The sequence below is a fragment of the Athene noctua genome, chromosome 15, assembly GCF_965140245.1.
Source record: "Athene noctua chromosome 15, bAthNoc1.hap1.1, whole genome shotgun sequence".
Classification (NCBI taxonomy): domain Eukaryota; kingdom Metazoa; phylum Chordata; class Aves; order Strigiformes; family Strigidae; genus Athene; species Athene noctua.
The window spans coordinates 14,809,765-14,832,419 of record NC_134051.1 but is presented as its reverse complement, the minus strand read 5'-3'; the positions used below and the strand labels follow the sequence as shown (position 1 = coordinate 14,832,419).

At 38.8% G+C, this 22,655-nt stretch overlaps 1 protein-coding gene across 1 annotated transcript in view; it reads right to left on the bottom strand.

Moving 5' to 3' along the window:
- The window catches only part of LITAF (lipopolysaccharide induced TNF factor), an 85,382-nt gene extending 65,443 nt beyond the window's left edge, over positions 1 to 19,939 (bottom strand). The window contains exon 1 of the mRNA XM_074919718.1: positions 19,889 to 19,939. The gene's annotated coding sequence lies outside the window, so the exon portion shown is untranslated. The remainder of the gene's footprint in view (positions 1 to 19,888) is intronic.
- Positions 19,940 to 22,655: the final 2,716 nt, after the last annotated feature.

Genomic DNA, 22,655 nt, shown 5'->3' with positions numbered 1-22,655 from the left:
GGGTGGGTGCCTCCTCTCTTTAGAGAAGCTGGCAGGCAGCAATTTTCTGTACTTGCATGTGAATTTCTCCACTTTATAGATAATAAAACTGCTTCCTTTAATTTAGGAAGCAGCAGCTTGTGTGCTGAATTTAACTCTACGTAGTGTCTTCCCAGTGCCCATTTAGGTACGCAGTTATCCAGGGCAGCCATGGGGCACTGCAGGCAGCCTTGGGTTAAGAGACTTAGCAGAGCTAATTACAGAACAGTCTAGAGAAAATTAAGTAAATCCAGCTGCTCAACTTCTAACATTTAAGATCAAAATAGCAGTATTGTGTTGTTGTAGCAATACTTGAATTCCTCATTATTTGCAGAGAACTTTCAGTTCTTTTCAGTCAGGTCACTCCAGTAACATTCATGTCAGCATTTCTATTCTAATAGCCTCCTATTTTAGAGGTTTTATAACTCACCTACCTATAAAAATGTACTTCAGACTCAGGAAGTACAGTATCCTTTTCTTGGTATTACTTATGAATGTAGCACAAACTTTATTTTAACCCAATTCCACATTAGTTCACAGGTGAGTTACAAAAGCCGTCTTTAAGATGGTATTGAAACAGCATCAGTTGTATAGAGAGGGAAAAACAAGCCATGGAAAGTCTTTAAGATGGCATTGAAACAGCATCAGTTGTATAGAGAGGGAAAAACAAGCCATGGAAAAGAGGAATGAAAAGTAATATCAAATTAGGATGGAACAGATATAAAAAAGAAGAGGACAGGAAAAAGCTAGTGAATTAAATGTTGTTCTCTACATCTTCAAAAGCATTTTTTTCCAACCATTAACTAGTCTCCCAGTATCCCCATGCAACAGATCATTATTCCCTGAGGTAGAAGGAGAGAGGAACAGTGTGACATTCAGCATTTTATTGTCAAAGTGGTTGTTTCCATACTGAAAACAGATCCCCATTTGTTTGTGATACTGCCTGGTAAATAAATGTGAGGTATCAGTATGTGACTCTCTGCAGTCTTTTCAGTGTGCATCAACAGTGAGGAAAAGCAAATTCACTGCACATGCAAAACATACAATGGTCTTAGTAAGACTTTCCCAGGGGAACTGCATGTAAATTTGGGGACCTGGTAACTTATATTTTAAACATTTATATCATAGCAGGCCTCCAAAGAAGAAATCACACAATACCTTTCTTATAGGAAGCATAAATTCTGAGAACTTTATACCTCTTCTGTGAAATTTCTAAACAAGTTGTAGACAAAAAAAATATAAGCACCAATTTTTTCCAAAAAAATTAACATCTAATGATTTTCAACATCATAAATAACATTTAAAGAATATGAATGTCCTTGATTTTGGATATTAACTATGAAATTCATCACAACTACCCAGGGGAGTTACTGCTAGTGAAATTAATTGTATGTAATTGTATGTAATATAGAATATGTATCTGGAGCCAAACAGAGTATTAGTCCAAACTTAGACAGTCCCAGGTCTCCACTAAAAATAATATAAATTAAAAGTGGTAAAGGCAATCACAAATGAATGGTTTGTAAGCTACAAACATTTATTTTACAAAAACACCTAGAGGTAAATGCAAAATACAGAAAAATCCTCTTCTTTTTTTTTTTTTTTTTTAGAAATTATATTCAGGTTTTAAGTGAAATGTTTTAGAATTTTCAACTTCAACAAGTAATTTTAGCTATTTAAGTAAAAAAATCCAAAACCCACAAAATTTGGGATTATAAAGGAGTTGAATCTGGTATCTCAAATATTAGATATAGTGTGTGTAAAAATAATGTGGTGCCATTGAACAGATCAGTACTCCAGCGTGCTAAGCATTGTATGAATTAGGCTGTAAATACAGTCCCTGCTCCCAGTAATTTATATACTGCGAAGTGGCTAAACCAGAGAAAAGAAGGTGCTTAAGAAACAAACTCTTAATCTGGACGGGCTGTGCAGGTAACTGCAGACTCGTGGGTAGCAGCGAAAAGAAACAATTATTTACGTGAAGAGGAGAGACAGAAAAGTTGGTATTTATGGTTCATGAATTGGCTTTTCTTCTTGGTTTTGTCAGGATGAAGAGGTTGCAAAACTGTCTGAAGTGGCCTTTTGGCATTTCCCTAGCTCGTACTGACCCTTTAGAACAGCTCTATTTCTCTTTTGTCCCTCACACACCTCCCGTCAGAGGCATGCTTCAGGGAAAAGTCAAAGCACTTCTACACTCAGTGTTCAGTGCAGAGAGGAGAGCCTAAATAAAAGCAGCCCTCTGGAAAGCATTTTGAAAGCTGACAGTTCAAAGAGAGTCAGGAAGTTCAAAGCTGCGGAGTTGTAAATTAAACATTTTTCATCTAACACATAAGTGCTACGTTTTTACTGTGTTTCTTCTTTTGATGTCAGCAGTCTACCATATCTGTTAGGCACAGCAGCACAAGAGTTCATTCCCCATGATAGTAATCTGACACTATTAATTTTACATCCTATTGCACATTTTAGAAATACACACATTTCACAGCTTGTGTTTCTATTTTGTTTGAACAACTGTGGTGAAAATAAAACAAGAAGTTGTATTTCCCTCCCCTCCACAAAATACTGATCTTAATTTCGAATTTCATTCCTGTTCATGTTAGCATTTGCTTTCCTAATCCTGCAGTATTCGGGCCTGTCATGCTGCAGAAATCAAGACATACATTTCCTATGGAGCCAATTACTTTCCATAAATTTAATTATTATCTTTCAGTCTTTTTAGTAGCATGCGAGAGGGCTCAGTCTTATGCTCTGTGTTAGAAACAGAGAGGAAAAATAACTTGCTTTCAAGAGGTAAAAAATTGCAATGGCTGGGATGTATTCTTCTAATTGAGGTCAAGTAACTGGAATCTGTGTCTGATGTAATGCAGAACGGGGATGTGTTGTGGTTTAGAGTTATATTGCAGTGGGGTGGATTTGTAGAGGATCTAAGCACCTGGAGGTCTCAGTGGCTGCCTGGGGAGCTGAGAGAGCTCAGCAACTCCAAAAATCAAGAGGGCTGGATTCTGTAGGATCATATCAGCAAGCCAATCCATTCATATGAATCTGTGTGATAATACTCTGTGTGACAGCTCTGAGTGTTGTACACTATCACCTGAATCTGAGTTTGAGTTAGTAAATCTGTGTTTGCAGTCTCTGTTAGAATGGCATTTTTTTTAAGGAGTCAGTAAACAGAAACCTAACTGGCATGTGACATATCTAATAGAAGCACTAGAAAGTAGTGTTTCTTTATTCACTAATAACATGCATACAAAGAATTATTTATATGTTTGGCAAGTCTAATCTATAAGTGTAGAAAAGTCTGACTTTCCTCCCACATACATACATCCACTCTTCATACATCAGACAATGATGCATCAGATTCGTTCTTATTCCAAACAAAAAAAGCACATATTTCTCATTAAGCTACTGCTTTTGAACCTCTCCGTGTTTAGTTACATATAGCAGTCATTAGCTTATTTGCTTAATTTATCAAAATGAAAGTCTGGACAAAATAGCACATGATCTATAAAGAGATATTCATTATGCATTTAAATACCTTCTATAGCAAAGAATGTTATGGAATTACAGCCCCATTTTCCAGAAAAATCAGGTTAGACATCCTGTAGTAATTATCTCTTCTGTGTAGGCTAGAGAGATTAACAATTCATTAGAACAAGACAGTTTGATTAAAATTTTCTTAAACTCTTGCTAAAAAGCCAAATTGCCAATTAGCTAAAACTACTTAAAGTTTAGCACACACACACAAAAAAAGTGTTATGGTAATCTTGTCTACAAGTGATTAAAAGTAGCCCCACAGATTGTGTTGCTGCAGCCTATTTTTAGGTAGAAATTTAAGACGTAGAACACTCAATAAAGCAGAAAAACTGTGAATCATTTCCACATATAATGAACCTTGCCTGCCTAAAAAGAGGTCAGTGAGAATCAATCCAGAACCTTCAGCATGGAAACTGCAGACTTCTCCCATTAAAGTCAAAACAAAGTGAATGCTGTTACAGTCACTACAGCCAGATTATAGAAGACGACTCAGGATTGCTGACTGACCACAAGAGTTCAAATATCATTAGTTTCATTTTTCAGATTAAGGCACGGAAACTAAGTCCCCATGGGACTTAGTGACAGTTAGGCACCTCAATCTCTTTGGGGTAATGAAATATTTCAGTGACTACGTGCAAGGCCACACTGAGGTGGAATGGGGAAATAAGTGTCCGTGACCTGACCCCAGTTACTGAAATTAATGGCACACTCTGTGTTTCGACAGGTTCATGTTCCGGTGAAGTCCTCTTTGCAAAAGATTCATTGATAGTAAAGATTACTACAACCATTTGAAATGGTACTTCAGGACGTATCTTTTGTCATATAACTTATACAGATCTTCTGTTTATATCCATAATTTATCCCCCTTCAACCTTTCCAAATTACAAATGCGACCACTTCTAAAATGGGACTTTCATATATGAAAACCTCTAACTCAGTAAATCCAAGTAAGGACCATGACCTTACTGCAATAAGGAAACTGCAGTTTCTGTCCATACCTGTACCCAAACACAATCTGTCTTAATACTTGTCTATGCCATGCTCCTATTTTTCAGGACTCCAACTTCAGTGACATTACAATGACCAGTTCTCTGCCTGCTTCGAAGGCTTGTGTATGCATTTAGTTTTATTTCTACACACATAATGGAACATTTTCTTCTAAAAATCCTTCTCAAAGTCTTGCCTCTAGTCACACTTAAAGGAAAAGCATCTTTACAGAGATACAGATACAGTTGATTAATTGTATTAGTCTTTTAGCTGGGCAAACTAAAACATTTAATGAATTTATATTTTATAGTAAATTCTGTGATTCTGCTTCAAGAACTCAAGTGTATCAGACAGCAGCAGAACTGTTTTAACAAAACTACATTAAATGCCTAACCTCAGACAAACATTTACAGGCTTCTAATGCACTATTTGTTGTTTTTCTGCATCCTTCTGTGTGTAAGTCTAAAAGCCATATCCATTTCTCTTCAGTATATTAACATATGGCAATTCCATTTCTGTAAGTGCTGATGCATAAATAATTCATTCTGGCATTAAAATCTAAGCTCTCCCAGAAGAACTGTATATTTTAGTAAGACATTATACGCAAAAACAAATGCAGTAGCAGAGAAAGACATCTCATTCTAGCTCAAAGCCTGGAAAAATATCCACAGTCAGAAGACACATCTGGTCAAGTATTGTTTAGCTACAGGTATCTTCAAGAAGGGCTTTTTTCGTGTATTAGAGAGACAGCACGTTATCTAATCTGTTAAACGTTATGAATGCTTCATAGAAAAAAGGTTAATTAATATAAATGAGAATTTTCCTAACAAAGGCACAAAACCCATCCCTGAACAAAATCTGAAGAGAATCTGAAGGAACAGATAACTATTCAGTTTCATAGACTGAAAAAAGTTTCACTTACCTTCATTTACACAATATCCACACAAGATGAAGATATGTTTACCATAATTGTAAATTTACTTGTCCTATAAAGGGTTGTGCTATGGAGAGGAGTGAAGGAATAGGGTGGAATAAACCCCTAGAATTAGGCATGAGGCAACACCTGTGTCTTTTCAGTACAGATCAGACAGTTTGCAAACACTGAACGCGAAGCATAGGAAACAGAAGAAAAATTTATAGCTATATAGGTAATATTGCCTCGTTAGCTTGCATAAAAGTGACAAGTTAAAAAAATAGCACCGGGTAAAAAATTCCATTATTTTGCCAAAAAAGTTTTCTTGGTGTTTTTTGCAATGTCTGTTCAGTCCAAAAACGTCTCTCTGGTCATATTAACCTTCCTCACAGCTATTGCTTACTGCAGGGAGTAGATCCCATTTAGAAGCCTTGGTAATATCACTAGTAATTTAACTTTCAGAAAGCCTCCTAAATATGCCCCATTTCCAGACCCATGTTCTCTGGTCTGCCTTGAAAAAAAGGATAGGCTCTGGGAAGCTTACACTTTTGTCTATGTGTTTTATCGAGTAATTTGGTCTGCTACAAAAATTCTCTGTGCAGTTTGTCCTGTCAGAAACTGTAGGTAGAACTAGTCTCAGCTGACAAATTTCTCTTCTTCAGAAGATCACATTCAACATGAATTGCACTGAAAGAGTTCATATGTTCCTTACGAACAGGTTAATACGTGAGCTAAGGGAACTACATGAACCATACCAATGCTGAAACCACAACTTTCCAAAGCAATGCTGGCAAAACTCTTCAAATGCTAAGTATAGTTTTGAATATAAATATTTTCAAAAAATAGGTAGTGGACAGCTGATACAATTTCTGTCAATGCATCAGTTCTAATATTCACTCAAAAGAATGGAATCATCTTGTGCAAAGACTGGGAAGTTCCTAATCTAGCCTAGCAGGCATTCCTTGACTTTGCCATTCAAACAAGGGTAAGCTATTTTTATTCATTCTATATAATAGAATTTTCAACAGTACTTAAATATTTTTGTCTTTTAGGCCAATTAATTTGTCAGATAGATAGTTACTCATCTGCAGCTGCAGGTATATACATAATGTGGCTGAGGGCTAGATATTTTATCCGTATCGATCACATTCTCAATAACAGGGCAAGATCTTTGCAGGATTAGAGTTTATGAGCTCTCTCAATGAAATCTTGGTCTGGCAGTCAGTCCATACGGCAGGGAATGCACATGGCCTTCCCCTAAGACAACAAATAACAGACGTCAGCAAACTATGAAGCTACTTCAAACAACATAATACTGCAGCAGTGTTTCCACACCTTCACTGTTTGACGTTGTGTTATTGCCTCTCCGCAGTCTCTCTGCACTGATTCTTTGCCCTTGGTTCACTCATTGCATATGTGTAGTAATCTTGCATTGGTATGGTTCATGTGATTCCTTTAGCTCACACAGTAAACTGTTCATAAGGAACACATCAACAGGAGAAAACGGAGGTATCACGCAAGGTACTTTCCAGAAGAGATGGGATCTTTGTGGGGAGCCCTCAGCTGAGGAGTCTGACAAAAGTTTCCATTTATAATAATAGGTCTGCTGATCCAGTTTTAAAACTGTGTCCTAAGCTGATTCAGCAACAACCAAAAAAGCTGAGACAAGATGGACTTAAGGTACCAAGTTCTTGATCTCTGATTCAGCTGTTAAGTTTATCTAGTAATTTGGTGTGCTAATTACAACTCTTTCTCTTTTTTTATAGGCTCTTCTCTGCATTTTAAAAGGGAAAGACAAAGCAAACACTGGGGGGAGGGGGAATCTACGCAGAATGAAGACTGCTTAGGTTCACTGGCATGATTAAGTCACTTCTGAACTTACTGGGAAACTAAAAGGGCAAAAAAACACATTTAGCACAGGAATATGTTTAGTCTGCCCTGAAAAGAGTGGAACAGAGCAGGATTAAGACTTCTACAAAAGAGCTCAATTGCATCAAAAAGAGCTCAATTCCACCATTTGATAAATGTGCTATAAAGAAATATAAATAATAATTATCACTGTATATATATTATATTATCATTGGAACTGTGTATCATCTATTTTATGGCTTTGCAAGCTGTAATAACATATAATCATATAATCTATGATCCTCACTTTATTTCCCTCCTGCCTTCCAGCATGAAACAGAAGTGGCAGCACTTAGGGAAGCATACAACATGTGGTGAAGCTACATATTATCTCCAACACAGCAGTCTCACAAGACACTTGTGCCCCCAAGCACCGAGCATTCCTCCAGGTCCCCATGAGCCCTGGGCACTGCTCTGCAGCCAGGTGCAGGCAAGGGTACACCAGCTCTTCTCAGGCTCCGGGGCTCCCAGCCAGTTCTGACTGTGCTGCCCTGTCAGCGTGCCTGTGTTAGTGTGCGTAAGCGGCTTCCAGACCAGAAGTCACAAGCTCAGAAACTAGGTAAATCTAATGTGTGACTCTCTCTGCTTCACACCATAAATATGTCTTCTGCCATCTTTACTTCTCATGTCATGAAAGTCTTAAGCAGGTGAATTGCTCAAAAGTTTCTGGGTGCACCAGAGTGGAAGGTGAACAACTGAGTGAGTAGAAAACCCACTACCCTTAAGCAAGCTTTGAATCTTTTCTACTGTTTAAAGCATGAGTACCATTGCCTTAGCTTCATAAAGTCATAGCAAACATTCTAGCTAAGGAAATGGAAAAAAAAACCAAACAAGCCAACAGGTTTATACTAGCTAACTTTAGATGTGGTCTTCACTGGAAGACCCTCACATGACTTTCACTTACTGATTTGCCTTTTTAGTACAGTAAATTAGCTAATATAGGAGTGTGGGCCACAGTCTCTGCCACTGGCTGCTGCTATGTAGACAGAGACAGGTGGTGGTGGTTATTTTTACTAGGCTATGTATTACGTAATCAGAATACAAATGTAAATTCGGTTTTGATGAAGCAAAAGGATAGGATTGGAGGCAAGGAGAAGAAAAAATTCAAGTCCTTAAAACTACATACATAATCAATAGTCATCTGCTACAATAGGAAAGGGGATTCTAAAAAAAAAAAATCCCATCCATGGGTTTGAAGTCATCGATTTGGCTGCAAAACCAGGATTCTGTCTAATTTTAGGGTTGACTAATTATGGTAGAACTGCATGCTGAGGCACATGGAAAAGGGACCTTGAATGCAAAGTCCAAGTATGGTCTAGCTGGTGCCAAAACTCACTGCTCTGCCAGTTTTTAGTGTGTGCACAGGATGTGCCTGGCTCAACTCAGTCCACTGCACTACTAGCTTAGAATAAGTGAGTAGAAGTGTTTGGTTTTAACACAGCCTGAGCATGAGTGTGAACTGTTAATGTTCTGTGGCAGCAACGTAATGCTGCATGGCTGCTAGGCACAAATGCAGGAACTGCACCAAGCCCTGCTTACACGGCTAGTGTCAAGCAAGAGGTGCTATTTCCACTATAAATCCATCTGTATTCACACATTTTAAAAAAGACCAGCAAATTTAATCTTGACAGCTACCAAAATATGTGAAGAGTTTTCACAGTCTTGCTGTTAATCTTCTGAAAGTGTGACAATCACTGTTTTATTTTAAAATAGTGCAGGCAAGGATTCCACTTTTCTCACCCTTCTGACACACACAAAATTGTTTGCAAGGAAAAAGGTCAGCTTATTCTGGGGAACAGAACCAGCCTGCACTGGAAGAAAAGTGTTTCTGCCAGGAACATACAGGTCTGCAGAGATGGGGACTATTGCAAAGAAAAGGAACAGCTAAGGAACAAATTAATTGCCTTTTCTAGAAGTTATCAGGCCATGACAAGAGATCCCTACATAGATTTGGGTGAGACATTTGGTCACAATCCATGGAAATTTTACTGAAGCAAATCAGCAATGGAACCAATCGTGTCACTTATTAGCCTAGTAGTGATACAGAGCTGCTACCTCATCTGCAGTCATTCACTCTACTCTTGGGTCAAATACCTTCAAAGACCGAGGCCTCTATCATCAGACTAGTCTATTGACTCCCTATCATCAAAAAGGGTGAAGCACTATCTATTGATTTGTTGCAATTCTTTTCTTTCTTCAGAAAGGTTATCTTCCAACTATGGTCTAGGCCCAAATCTGCCTGAGGTTAACTATTAACTTTATTTCACGGAATGAGCAGCCTGTAAATACTGCTGCCAGATCCAGTTCAGAGGAAGGCTTAAGTATGAGTCTGATTTGCTGTTCTGTTGTTTTCTCAACTCTGCTTTTGACAGTTTGTACAATAACTCCTAATACAGGCTTGTTCCCCAAGGAGAAAAATCTTAAAGCTGACTGAGGCTTAACTCAAGGGTTTTTAGACACTGCTAGAAAAGGTTTTCTGAATTCCCTGTGCAAGAGTGTACTTAATAAAATATTATCCTGAAGAGAAATTCACTGAGCCTTGAAATTCATTGTAGTAGTTAGATACCAATGCCTGGTACTGAAATTGAGGAGAACTTAGTCACATTTGATTGAAGACTAGGATCTTTGGGAAAATTTAATTTAGCAGCTCAATTTAGAATTGTGGTCTCTTGCTACTGTCTCAAGCTTTCTGATATATAGTCTTTTCTTTAAGTCCAAGCACTTGGAAAGACAAGAATCTCAGTTTTCATTATTTTCAATGTACTCTTCCAATCTTCCTGGTTACAAAGGAAATTTTGAAAATGTATTCAAGCTAACTCTTTAAATGGAAGGAAATAACCCAATATTATTTTTTTCTGGCATTTTAATCCCCTCTCTAGGGGCATTTGGCAAGAACATACTGACTCATTGTCGTGGTTTAACCTCAGCCAGCAACATGCAGCCACTTGCTCAGTCCTCCCCACTTGCAGTGGGATGAGGAGGAGAATTAGAAAAAAGGAAACCTTGTGGGTTGATATAAGAACATTTTAATAATTAAAAGTAAAATATAATAATAATTATAATAATAATAGTAATGAAAAGGAATATAACATAAGGAGAGTGAAATAAACCCCAAGGAAGACAAGTGATGCACGATGCAGTTGCTCACCACCCGCTGACCGATGCCCCAGCAGCGATCCGCCCCCCAGCCAACTCCCCCAGTTTCTGCACTGAGCACGATGCCCTGTGGTATGGAATAGCCCTTTGGCTAGTTCGGGTCAGCTCTCCTGGCCGTGCTCCCTCCCAGCTTCTTGTGCCCCTGCCTGCTGGCAGAGCATGGGAACTGAAAAATCCTTGACTTAGGATAAGCACTACTTAGCATCAACTAAAACATCTTTTGAAATTATTTGGAACAGTACTGGTCAAGCAAATCATGAGCTTTCTACAAAAGAAGCCAGAGGAAAAAATCAGAGTGAAGGGCTTAGACACACATAATAGTAATGGAAGGAAAAGTCAGAGGTTCTGAACAAACTACTTAAAACTGTTATAGGCTACAAGTTACCAGCCAAAACAGTTATATAGAGGCTTTTTTGTCATCTTTGAATCAAAGAACAGTTTACAGAATCTTGACTCATCTAGACTGTGATTCCAGCTTCTTCCAACCTGCAAATGTCACTGCGGGCCTCTCAGCAGAGCCTGCAGTGCAGGAAGGCTGTGTCTTACAACACCGAGCAACCATTCTTGCTGCATTCAGCATTCAGCATGCAAAAGAAACAAGATGTCCAGAACACTGACTTGCATGCTAATACTACTAAGGTCTACAGCAACATATTGAAAGACTTTGATTTCATTCATTTGTTGTGGAAAATGTGCTGAAGGTCACAGAGAAAAGCTGGTGACATAGGTATTCTTACTATAAAGTTACTTCAGACCACATGCTTGTGTCACATGCAATGTAATTTCCTTGGATTTTAAGCAATAAAATGGAATATGGCTGAAAGTGACAGGAGATGCAGAAGACGTTGCAATACATATGTACAGTATATACCGAGCAGCAGTCCCTGCTTAAGAGCAATGAGTGTAATTTTTCTGCAAGATTAAGGAGGAGTCATCAGGATTAGGAATTTAAAGCAGGAAAAGGCTGTTAAGTGAACATTGTAGCTCTGAGAAAATATAACAAGGTCAGAGAACTTAACTTTCCTGTCAGTGCAACTGAACGATCCTTCCTCTGCAAGTCAGGTGATCTGCAAGGCTGGCCCTTGTTCTCCCTCACTTGCCACTCTCTTCCCTCTCTTCCTCTAGTTGATACCCAGCTTCACAGGACAGAGAGGAACAGACATGTCCTGCTTAAACCTTCAAGGCAGTTAAACTGTGTGACTATTGCATTAGCCTTTGATTTGGGCAAGGTGTGTGTTTTAGCTAAGGATGATTCTAACCGCAAGCAGCAGTGCCTGGAAGCCCTTGATATGGCCTGACTTGATATGGCCTGCTAACAGGACTAGGGCTGGTACTGCTGCACTCCCAAACCCCCATAAACACAACAGATGAGACGATGTAGGTAACTACAGAAGATAAGGAATCATGAGGAGTCTGAGCATAAAGAAGAGTAATAGAAAATAGAGATTCAGTAGACATAGGTGTCTGGGACATCACAGTAACTGCCTTGTCTGGCACCTTCCTATCACAGAACAAACACCTTTCTGTTCTTGGCACATCTACACTATAGATGTCAATAGGTGACACTCTGGATGTCAGATTTCCATTTACAAGGCTTTTTTGCATTAATTCAGTAGTAAGAAACAGGTCTCTCTAGAATGAACTGTTTACATTTCTGCCCAGCATTGTGAAAAGAAGGATATCAGTTGTGTCTAGGAGGATTTCCAAGTGTCTTGAAATTAGCTGGAAACCTGGGCTAAATATTGTGTTGGGTCTGTGATAGTCTTTCATGTCACTTCCAATTTGATTCTTTTTAGAACTGGCTGTTGGAGTCTAAACTGCCACAAGCTAATGGTAAAACCACTGGATTCCCTTGTCTCTCTAGGGAATACATTGATTTCTATTCCAAACAGTTCTTGGGTTTGTTTGTTTCTAATAAACCTAAATAGCATTTGAATGGGTGAAGAGCTGTATAATAGATTTCCCCAACAGTTTCTTTTAAGCTTTTCTACCCTCTGAACTGTACCATCTGCTCGTCTGGAGATCACACTCATATACTCTAGTGTTTTGACCCACTACATTTCATTCCCATCAGCCATCTGAGCACATTGTAGATCTCTCAGCTACAGCTGTTGATCTGTATTTAGTAAATAAAGTCCCCTTAAACAATCAGAACATACATGACCTGGTCATATACCAGAGAAACCACAGAAAGAGCATTTCAGGCCTGGCTGGAATACCAACTCCATGGGAGCTGCTATTTATTTTTTTCTTCTATATTATTCTGGATTCATAGGCGGGTTAAATGCATCCTTGAAACATATACATAACACCAATGGGCTGAAGGGGATCTGGGCTATATATAGGCCATACAGGCCTATACTATCCAGACTTGAGTAACAACTAGTAATATGAATAAAACACTAAAAGCAATTTAGGCTGTTAATACAATCTAAGCCATATATGTAGACATGCAGCTTATCTAGCTACCCATCGACCGTCCAGCAAACAGAAGTAACCTGTTACTACTTAACATGGAAATATGAGAGACAAATAATCAGACTGGTCACAGCACTGTAAGAAATAAGCTCCAAGGGAAACCATACACTATATAAAGCAAAGCTGTTTGCAGTTATAACTGGTCACAGATGTAAATTGCACCTTAGTACCTTTCATGTTTAAATAATTTAAAATATTGTTCATTTTTCTGTTAAAAAAGGTGTATCTAATGCCAGAAGACTGTTTCCAGAATCACTTAATATCTGATATCCTATATCCCACCTGAAGCTACATTCAGAGTCTTTCCATAGTTATGATGCCCCAACAACAAGTAAAATGGAAAGGGGCTATCATGTTTGGGGTAAACGGCACAAGTTCCTGCACTGTATCCCAGGCTCTGTATTCTCCTTTAGCCTTTTAAGCATTTTTCTTGTCCTTGAGATAGCCTGTTTGCTGTTTTTCCTGCCAATCTTACCATAGAGTTCTTGACTCTTCACAAGCCTCAAGGAATTAAGGGAATGGTCCTGTATTCATAAATAACTGCTCTCTCCAGCAGCACCATTCACTGTATGTTCTGTTATTCAGTTTGCAATATCCTACAAGCCCCAGTACAGCATGCTGTCTTGGCTAGCACTCAGCCAGTGCCATAGGCCAGCTGCTAGCATGGGAACAACTAACTCTGGAAAGGCCTAGGCTATCCAGACTATCTGTTATTAGTATAGCTGCAATAACGAATAATAGCAGAGAAACTTCACAGGAAAGTCTAGTAGAAATGAGACTCTCCAAGAGACACAGAAAACGGAGAGCAGGTATTCAGTCAGGGTGTAAGAGCACCTAGAGAATAGACAGCAATAAGAGATATGTCTTCATTGTATTTAAAGGATAACAGACTTTTCCGTGTAGCAAAGTGATGTGATTTCTTACAGCAGTTAATATTAGCTTCAAAGAATATGCACTTCCAGTTTTGGAATTCTGAAATACAAAGAAGTTCAAATATTTCCTACAAAAGTTGTCTTCCAGGGAATTACTGCTGACTGGAGACCTCACCATGAAGAACACTGTATAGGTTTTCTTTTACAGTAAAATGCAATGCTGTTTTGAAGTCTCGTGCATTCACCCTGGGGAATCTGTAGGGCACTTCGCACTGTAAGAAAGATATCTTGTTGTTAATGACTAATGACCGGTGGGTAATCCCGCAGCACAGCCCCTTTATCTGACAGGACTGCACACATGGATGACTTGCAGCAAGATTACCCTAGCATGGTTGCTAGGTGGCGAATGTAGTGCCTAGAAAAAACATTTGATGCTGACAGCTACTGTAAACTGTTTTGTAGGGAACTGCTTTACCAGTGCATTAATTCTGTTGCAATAAAGGATCTTCTAAACTGGATCTATTCCAAATAGAAACATAAAAAACAAATTTACGCTGAACATTTGACATATACAACTTAACTCGCATTTCTCAAAAGAAAGACTTATAAAACCAGAATTATCTAAAAGCTGAGTCAACAACACAGCTAGGTCAGTAGAGAAAAGGCTGTTGTGTTCCTTACCCAGAGGTTATAGGCCTGGATCACAGGCACTCACAACTCTGCCCTCCTTGAACTTGGGAGGGAGTTGGCACTGTTCAAATAAGCATTTTAGCTGATTAAACAAGGATATAAAATTTTACTTGCAAACCAGTCAAGAACAAATGTACACTTCTTGTGCGCTGCTCACTGCGCAGGGTTAACACCTTGAATTCCTTTGTCTTCAAACCCCCTCTCCCCTAAGGATTTGTATATGTTGATAACTACAACGCAGCACCTCTTTCTCCCTAGATTCACAGGCTGAATCCTTGCAGATTTCTGGCCTTCAGGAGACGTGGTCCTCCACACAATGACCAGTGCACCATCTACCACAGCTAACTTCCATTTAACACCCTCTAAGGCCCTGCTACCCCTGTCTAAACTGGTCACAGAATACTACCGATGACTGTAATGTAGCAATCATCATGTACTCTGACGTTTAGGATTTAACATAGCATAATGCAGTTACTGCAGAGCAGAATCAGTTCAAATTATGTCCACCTGCAGATTTTCAGAGGGAGAGTACACTTAATCCTAAAAAAGAAATAAAAATGTCTTTACCTGAGACTTTAAACAATGGAATACACTTAATCCTAAAAAAGAAATAAAAATGTCTTTACTTGAGACTTTAAACAATGGAAGTAAAAGGAAGAAGGGAGTTACAGATAGATTAAGTTGCAGGAATGTGAAGGAGAATGAAGGCTTTTGCACAAACAGCATCAGAACAGCTTATGGCTCAGCTTCTGGTATAGTGAGTAATTGCTGGTATTCAGGAAATTAATCTGAAGATCTTAATAGCAACTAAAACAATAATTCATACTCAGACTACTATATGTAATAGTCTTTCCTACTAACAGATAAAATAGCTACTTCATGTATTAAATATTGCGTATGTTAAATGTTCTGATGCAATATTCAGTCCTGGGTTTCACAGGTTGTGGGTTGCCTTCCAGGATCCCAGAGGAGTAAACAACAACATCCAGGCAAATTTACCAGGAAACTTGTAGAAAAAAATGGTGACCAGAGTTATCAAGTGTCTAGGTGGAGCTGTCTGAATTGATTTGTCAATTTGTGTTTAGGTTTCCAGATTATTTCCACCTTTCCTGTTTCCATCACTCAAAACCCATTTTGCTTCTAAATCACCTCTAGCTTCTCTACTAACATCAGGCAGTTGTAATCATTAACTGCAGTAGCAAATGTTTTCATTAGATTCCTATTCTTTGTTTTCTGGTTTACTTTAACGGCTGACACTTCCAGTTTGAAGCGTTTACTGTGATTTGGTTTCAGGAGTGCTCCTAAAATTCAAAGTAAAATAAGGCAAGTTGGCACAAATGTTGAGATAACAAGAGATTTCTTTTTCTCCTGGCTTCAATAGGGCAGGTTCAAACTAGGCTTCATCTGGGGAGATGTTCCACTGCAAGACAATCTGTCACAATAAATGCAATACACCAGTGTATACTATGATTTGCATTAGTGCATTTACAGTTTCAGGTAGTGCTTGCAGTAAAAAGCAGAACTATGGTGAAAAAATCTAGTAAGACTGTCAAGAAGTTACTAAATATTTGACTACTCAGTCTCAAAAACTTTTATCACTCCAATCTGAATTTCTAGCCGTGTGGGAATGGAGCTCAAGGACACTGTGAAGCATATGGATCAAACAGCTATTCTCTGTGTGCTGAAAAGGTAAACAATGCGTTTTAAACATGCAAATTAGCAATCTAAACAGATTTTCGTTGGGTTTTCCTGGCTAATACATTCAATATGTGACTTGAAGACCAGACAAGAAATATGGCCCAAGTAGGGGAAGCAGCAAACAAGGAGAGGGATAAAAACCTGGTAGATGTTCAAAACCACTTTTTGTTTATTTGATGAAATGCACTTATAGTGGTAAACTTAAGAGAGAAAAGCTTCAGTTTCAGTGTACAGGATGGGGTATTTACCTGTCTGTACCTCCAAAACTGCTCGAGGACTTATTATTAACAAGAGCCATACATACACACTAGGACTTCTTTAAAATTGGATTTTTTAATACCTGGAAGAAAGAAGGTACTCAGTAAAATTTAGGGGTCCATAGTGTCAAGGTCTTGGATTCTTAGGGACAAATGTCTCCTCACCACTACTCTCCCTCTGCTGCCCCCCTCATCTGGATTCACTTACAAATGTGAATCTGTTGTTCCCTTTCACTCATAAAAATAATAGAAAACTTGGAGTCTTCTTTATAATGTATAACTGAAAATGTGGAAAAATTTGACTGCAGCTTGGGTTTGTTACAGTTTTGGTTTGTTTTTTTTTTTTTAAATACAGGTAATTTTATTTAGGTTTTTTTGTATAAGACATTCTGGTATTACAAAATTTTCCTAGGGGAGTCTGTGGTGGTCTGGAGAACTAGAAGAGGTGTAACATCAGAAATAAATCAATAAATGAAAATGAAGCAGAGAGAATGAAAATAGAAGAGCTTTACAGCCAAACCATTTTGGTTGTGTTAAGACTGTAATTATTTGATCTGAACAGATTAATACTTTCTTAAACCTAGACACCTGCTTCTTTCTGCAAAGGGTGGGGATAGGAAGAACAAAACGAGGAAGTCCTTCGAGAAGATTTCTGTGAAAATCTCTATAGGGAACAGGCAGAACAGAAAGCCTGCAGTTCAGAAGTACTGTAAGCCTCTGCAAGCTTCAAAGAGGAAGGAATTAATAGACTAAGGTTAGGCCCAAACAACTAAGAAGCAAAACCAGAAAAAAATGAATTGTGATTTCTTGGGGGTGGTGTGTCACATTTACTGATTTTACAGACCTAATAAATCCACCATGATGCTAATATTATCTCGTAAAAGAAGGGTAATGTCCTTTCTGCTAATATTATCTAGTAAAAAAAAGGGTAATGTCCTTTCTCTTTACATATTTCCATACTTTTCTATAGTAGTTCATGTGATCATCTCTTCCAGAGAGTAGCTCAGTCACCCCCATTTATCAGAAAATGTTTCTTCATAAAAATGGAAAAAAACCCCAACAAAACCAACCACACACCTAGCAGTTAACAATGTCATCTTTTAAGGCATTTTTAAAATGTTGGTCCCTGTTCCTCTGGAGTCTCTGCAGGCTCAGCTCTTACTGATCCAATCATACTCACTTTTGCAGTCCTTCAGTTTCATACTAAGAAACTAGTCAGGAGCTGATGGCAGACTGTTTGTCCTACAAAAAAGAGATTGCTTTGCCAAAGTAAAAGCATATTCTGGGCCGCACTACTGATGACAGAAGGAAATAGGAGTGTGCCAGGTTTGTCAAGAGGGGAAAAAGGCTGCTACGTACAGGAAGATAAAATATGTGGTCTTTTTCCATGGATGAGAGACAGAACTAAAAAACTTTTTGGCTCTGCCTCCAGTCTTGGAACAGGGAATAGCTTTGTTGCATATGTCTTTGTGGTAAAGTTAAATTGAAGGAAATGCTGAACAACTCTACCAAATGTGATTTCCAAATGTGTATCAAGGAATCTATTTTTCAGCATAACACAGTCACCTATACACTGTTCCTGTAAAGTGAAGTTTATTACACTGCCAGATCTTTCTGCTAGGAAGTGTCACCTCTCATGTCTGCTACAGACATCTCCTGCAACCTAATTACAGAGCAACGTTTGATTTCACTAAAACGCGTATATTTAAAATAACATGTTTCAAAATAACTGTTGGAGTCAAAGTAATAAACTGGAAGGATGGGAAACTGTCTGCATACACCCAGATAGACTGAGTGAGCCTGAGATGGTGGCACTATCAGATTCCTTTTCCTAGTAGGCTTCATAACTCTGGCATAAAGCTTTATAAATAACTGCTGCAGAAAGGAAATGCTTTGTACCTTGCTCATCAGCCTTCAGATAAAAAAACAGCCTTCAAAGCATGGGACAAACATGTTTCAACAGAGCAAAATACAAGAAATTTATCTTCTTGCATATTTTGAAGCAGTAGAAGTGAATAGGAGATAGCTGCGTTGAAGCAAAATAAAGATGAGGCTTTTCTGTGTCAGTATGATGTATAGCACTGTTTTCACCTTTCTAACTATCATCTTCATAATTACGTATAAAAGCTGCTCTTTCAAGACAGAAGGCAAGGCATGCAAGCAGAAACACCTCTTGTCCCAAGTTAGGTTCTATGCCAAAAAGGGTTTCAGCCTTCGGAAGCCTGAAGCTCAGCTTATGCTCAAATGGGTTTTAAGCAATCCTTTTTCCCTGGCCCGGATTCACAGTCTGTCATCATGAAGTACCACTTGCAGCACTAATCAGAATAAGAGAATTCATCATTGTCATTAATGCTTTCACATAAGGACTATCTTTTGAGGGTTTTCTTTTAAATAGATAAGGTGGGTATTCCTGAAGGTGGCATTAATGCTGAAATGAATTGATTCTGCTACTCAGATATACAGTGAGTCTATTCTCACACTAATCTTAAGAGTGCTTTTACACTTTGTGAGTCATAGCAAAATGAGAGTATAGTGCAGCATGGACACAGGAATATATATATGTAATTACAAATGGGTATTCAGACCTGCACCGGATAACCAGTGATGTTACTTTCTAATGACTGCTGAACACTTTAAAATAAAACATGCTCGTTCCCCTACTCTCAGGAGCATAAATTGCCTTCATTCTCTCATCACTGTAGAGCAAACACACCACATTTTCTGAATGAAATGGAAAATGAAAATAGTGGTATTAGCAGAATCTGTCTGATACTTTCATTATCCTTCCTTCTTTCCTAGAAAACTGGAAATTATTTTCCTTCACTATGGACAAATACCTAGCCTTGGGCCTCAGAGTTTATCCACTTTTATCTAACACACTAAAGCTGCAATGACATTATGTCACTCGTAGCTTTAGCTTTGCAGGCATGAAAAAAAATGCCCCAGGTTTAGTGGACATGATAAGCAGACAACTTTCTAATATACTAAAGAGGTCAGGTCAACCAATATGTCATGTGTCAAACAATTGAAAGGTAAAAAAAGACCTCAGACTTTCAGCCAACAGTTGGGGCTGAGGAGATCTCAGCTTCACCTATAACTGAGTACAAAAAGCAACAGAAGCTTTCTTAAGCGTGAGGCTATGGGAAACTGGTAGGGTTCCACAGTGGAAGAATGCAAGAAAAGCTTCTGGGGCATGTACAGCACACAGCAGCAGAGGAAGCAAGTCTTGCTTTAGTATTACCCTGTGGGTTTTGTAAATCTTTTAACTTTGACCTGGACAGATCCTTCATATACTTTCATTCTCCTTCATGCACAGAGATGGATTAATAATTTCTCATTCCCTTCTTTCACATGAAATAAGAAAACATAAAACTTACCTGTCCAAGCTGCTGGGGAGATTCAGCTTGGTCCCCTTTTTTTGCGGTGTGTGGTCACCAGTGGACTGGTAAGTAAAGGTGCAAGTTGTCACTTACACGTCCTTGAATAGAGATAGTGGCATTTTGTCCTCTTTAAGAATCCCTCCATAGACTTGCAAAACAGCTGTTTCTAAGGAACACACATACAAAAATGTTCTGTGTGGACCAGTCTGTTTCCCCAATATACTTTCTGGGGTGCAAAGATGATTACTGAACACACTTTGCAGCAAGGGGTGCTACAAAACAACAGAAGATTGAACAGGTATTATACATGTAATACATATTTGTTGCATATTTGTTGTCTTTCCAAGTGAGAATGAAGGAAGCAAGTGAGTTTTTTTCCTAGTTACCATTTCAAAAGTATCACAAAGTATGTCCCTAATTAAAAGAACAAATATTGATAGCAACCGTTCAAAATTTAAAGTTAATGGATATATTTAGAGGACACAGGGTGCAACTGACAGAGGGAAACTCCAGAAAGAGGTACATTAGGGATATGGTGGAGCTGAGAACGGTCACTGTTAGGTTAATGGTTGGACTAGATGATCTTCGAGGTCTTTTCCAACATAGATGATTCTGTGATTTGCAACAACGGAAACAATTTCTCTCTAACAAAATAAAATACAGGCAATTATTAATCTGATCATGAATTTATCTGACAGTGGTATAGTCCCTGAAGAGAAACCAAAGAATCTCTATAATTAGTAACATTTAAAATCAACATTGCTGGAAACTATGCTAGGGGTCAGAGTAGCTCCAGCAGAGATCTGGATGACTGTGACAATGATTACAACTGACCCCAGAATTCTTCAGCAGATAATTCCCAGTGAAGTCAATAAGCATATGTAATGGTTTAAAATGTGGAGTGCTGTGATATGAAACTTCAAAGCAAGAGGCTATGCTTTAAATGATGGTATAAAATTCAGAAAATGGTTAAATCTGTTCATATAAGTTATGAATATTGGGGTGGAAAATCTTATCAAAAACTTGCAATTTTTTTTTCTAGGAAGAGAAAACTATCTCCTATACTACTAGCATGTTGCATGTTCACTATTGTACATTACTTATGCACAGCTAAGGAGCAATAGTGAATCAGTGAGAGGAAACTCAATTTTTCATCCCTAGCCCAGCTGAGCAGAATGTTTCTTGATCGCTCTAACTGAATCTGCCACTATGCTTCACAAGCTCCTGGTAAAATATGAAGTGGGTTCTTTCTGCTCCCCAATTTTGGGGATTAGAGGTTACTAGAGCCTGGCCCCTGCTATAAGCCTCAAGCATTAACTGGGGACAGGTGAAGGTGGCAAAGTAGGAGAAGCTTTCAAGTAACTCTGAAGGATTAACAGCCCTGCACTTCCACAGCCGACTGGAAATTTCCTATGCTGTAAGCCTGCACAGATCAATCAGCCCATTTGCAAAGATAAGAAACTGGTGTGAACGAACTGGCTTTGTTCTCTGCGCAATTTACTAAATATGAGTTACAAAATCACTATTAAAAGTTTCTCAAAGGCAAAAAGTTTTCAAATTATGCCTAAAGAGATTGCTGGTCTTCTCCTAAGGCTGTGCTATTACTGGATGGCTTTTACCAGTTAGCTCTGTCGTAATTGCATTCATGATTTTTGTACAAAAGGGCATGGCCCTTCTCACTGAAGTTGGTTAGGACACTCTTATACAGTGGAGTCTACATCCACAGTTCAGTAAAACAGGCATTTCATTAGAGATTCAAATATCTAAATGGGATTTAGGCATTTTATTAAAATACTGGCCCAAAGGCTACCTCTGCATCTGCTCACTTGACAGAAAGGTAAGTTACTGCCATGGTCAATGTTGCTTTGCCAGACAATCCAGTCTATTAGTAACTAACAGTGAAAGTAACCCAGTGCCAGTGCTTGGTCTTCCCTTCAAAAAAGTTCTGACCACTTAAGGATGTGTTTAGTAGTACTTTATCATCTCTTCTGTGGTGGCTGATGCATAAATAGAGACTGATGCTGTGCTACACTCATAATAAAACACTAATTTTACATTAAACAATGACTTCAAAAATGTTGTTAATTGGCTATGGTATCTCAGGTATTCCATGTCGCCATGCATTTTTGATTAAACAAAACTACAAGATGGTGTTCTTAGGGCAGTCTGTACTACAAACAGCTTCTCTGCTAATGCTGCAAACTGGCTAGATAGGATTCAGGAGCAGTCCAGAGTTACCTGTCATCTTAGGAATGCCCCCTGAGACACCAAACTGCATGAGCGGCGCTGTACAGATGGTTCGTGTCTGGATGGCTGTGAGAGTGAGCAGGGGCGGTGAGGCATCCATCTGGGTACTGGGCCATAGCTTTACACTGAACAAGAATGGAAAGGGACAGTGCACCTAGGATGGTCACATGCTCATGGTGGACACAGCATTAATGAAAGGAAAAATTACTTTTACTCCCTAGAAAATTGTGCACAATTGTGCTGGTTTTAGCTGGGATAGAGTTATTTTTCTTCGTAGTAGATAGTTTTGGACTTGTGCTGGAAACAGTGTTGATAACACCGGGATGTTTTTGTTGCTGCTGAGCAGCACTTACAGAGTCGAGGCCTTTTCTGCCTCTGAGCCCACCCCAGCAGCGAGGGGCTGGGGGGGCACAAGGGGCTGGGAGGGGACACAGCCGGGACAGCTGACCCCGACTGACCCAAGGGACATCCCAGCCCACGTGGCGTCGTGCTCAGCAGATAAAGCTGGGGCAGGAGG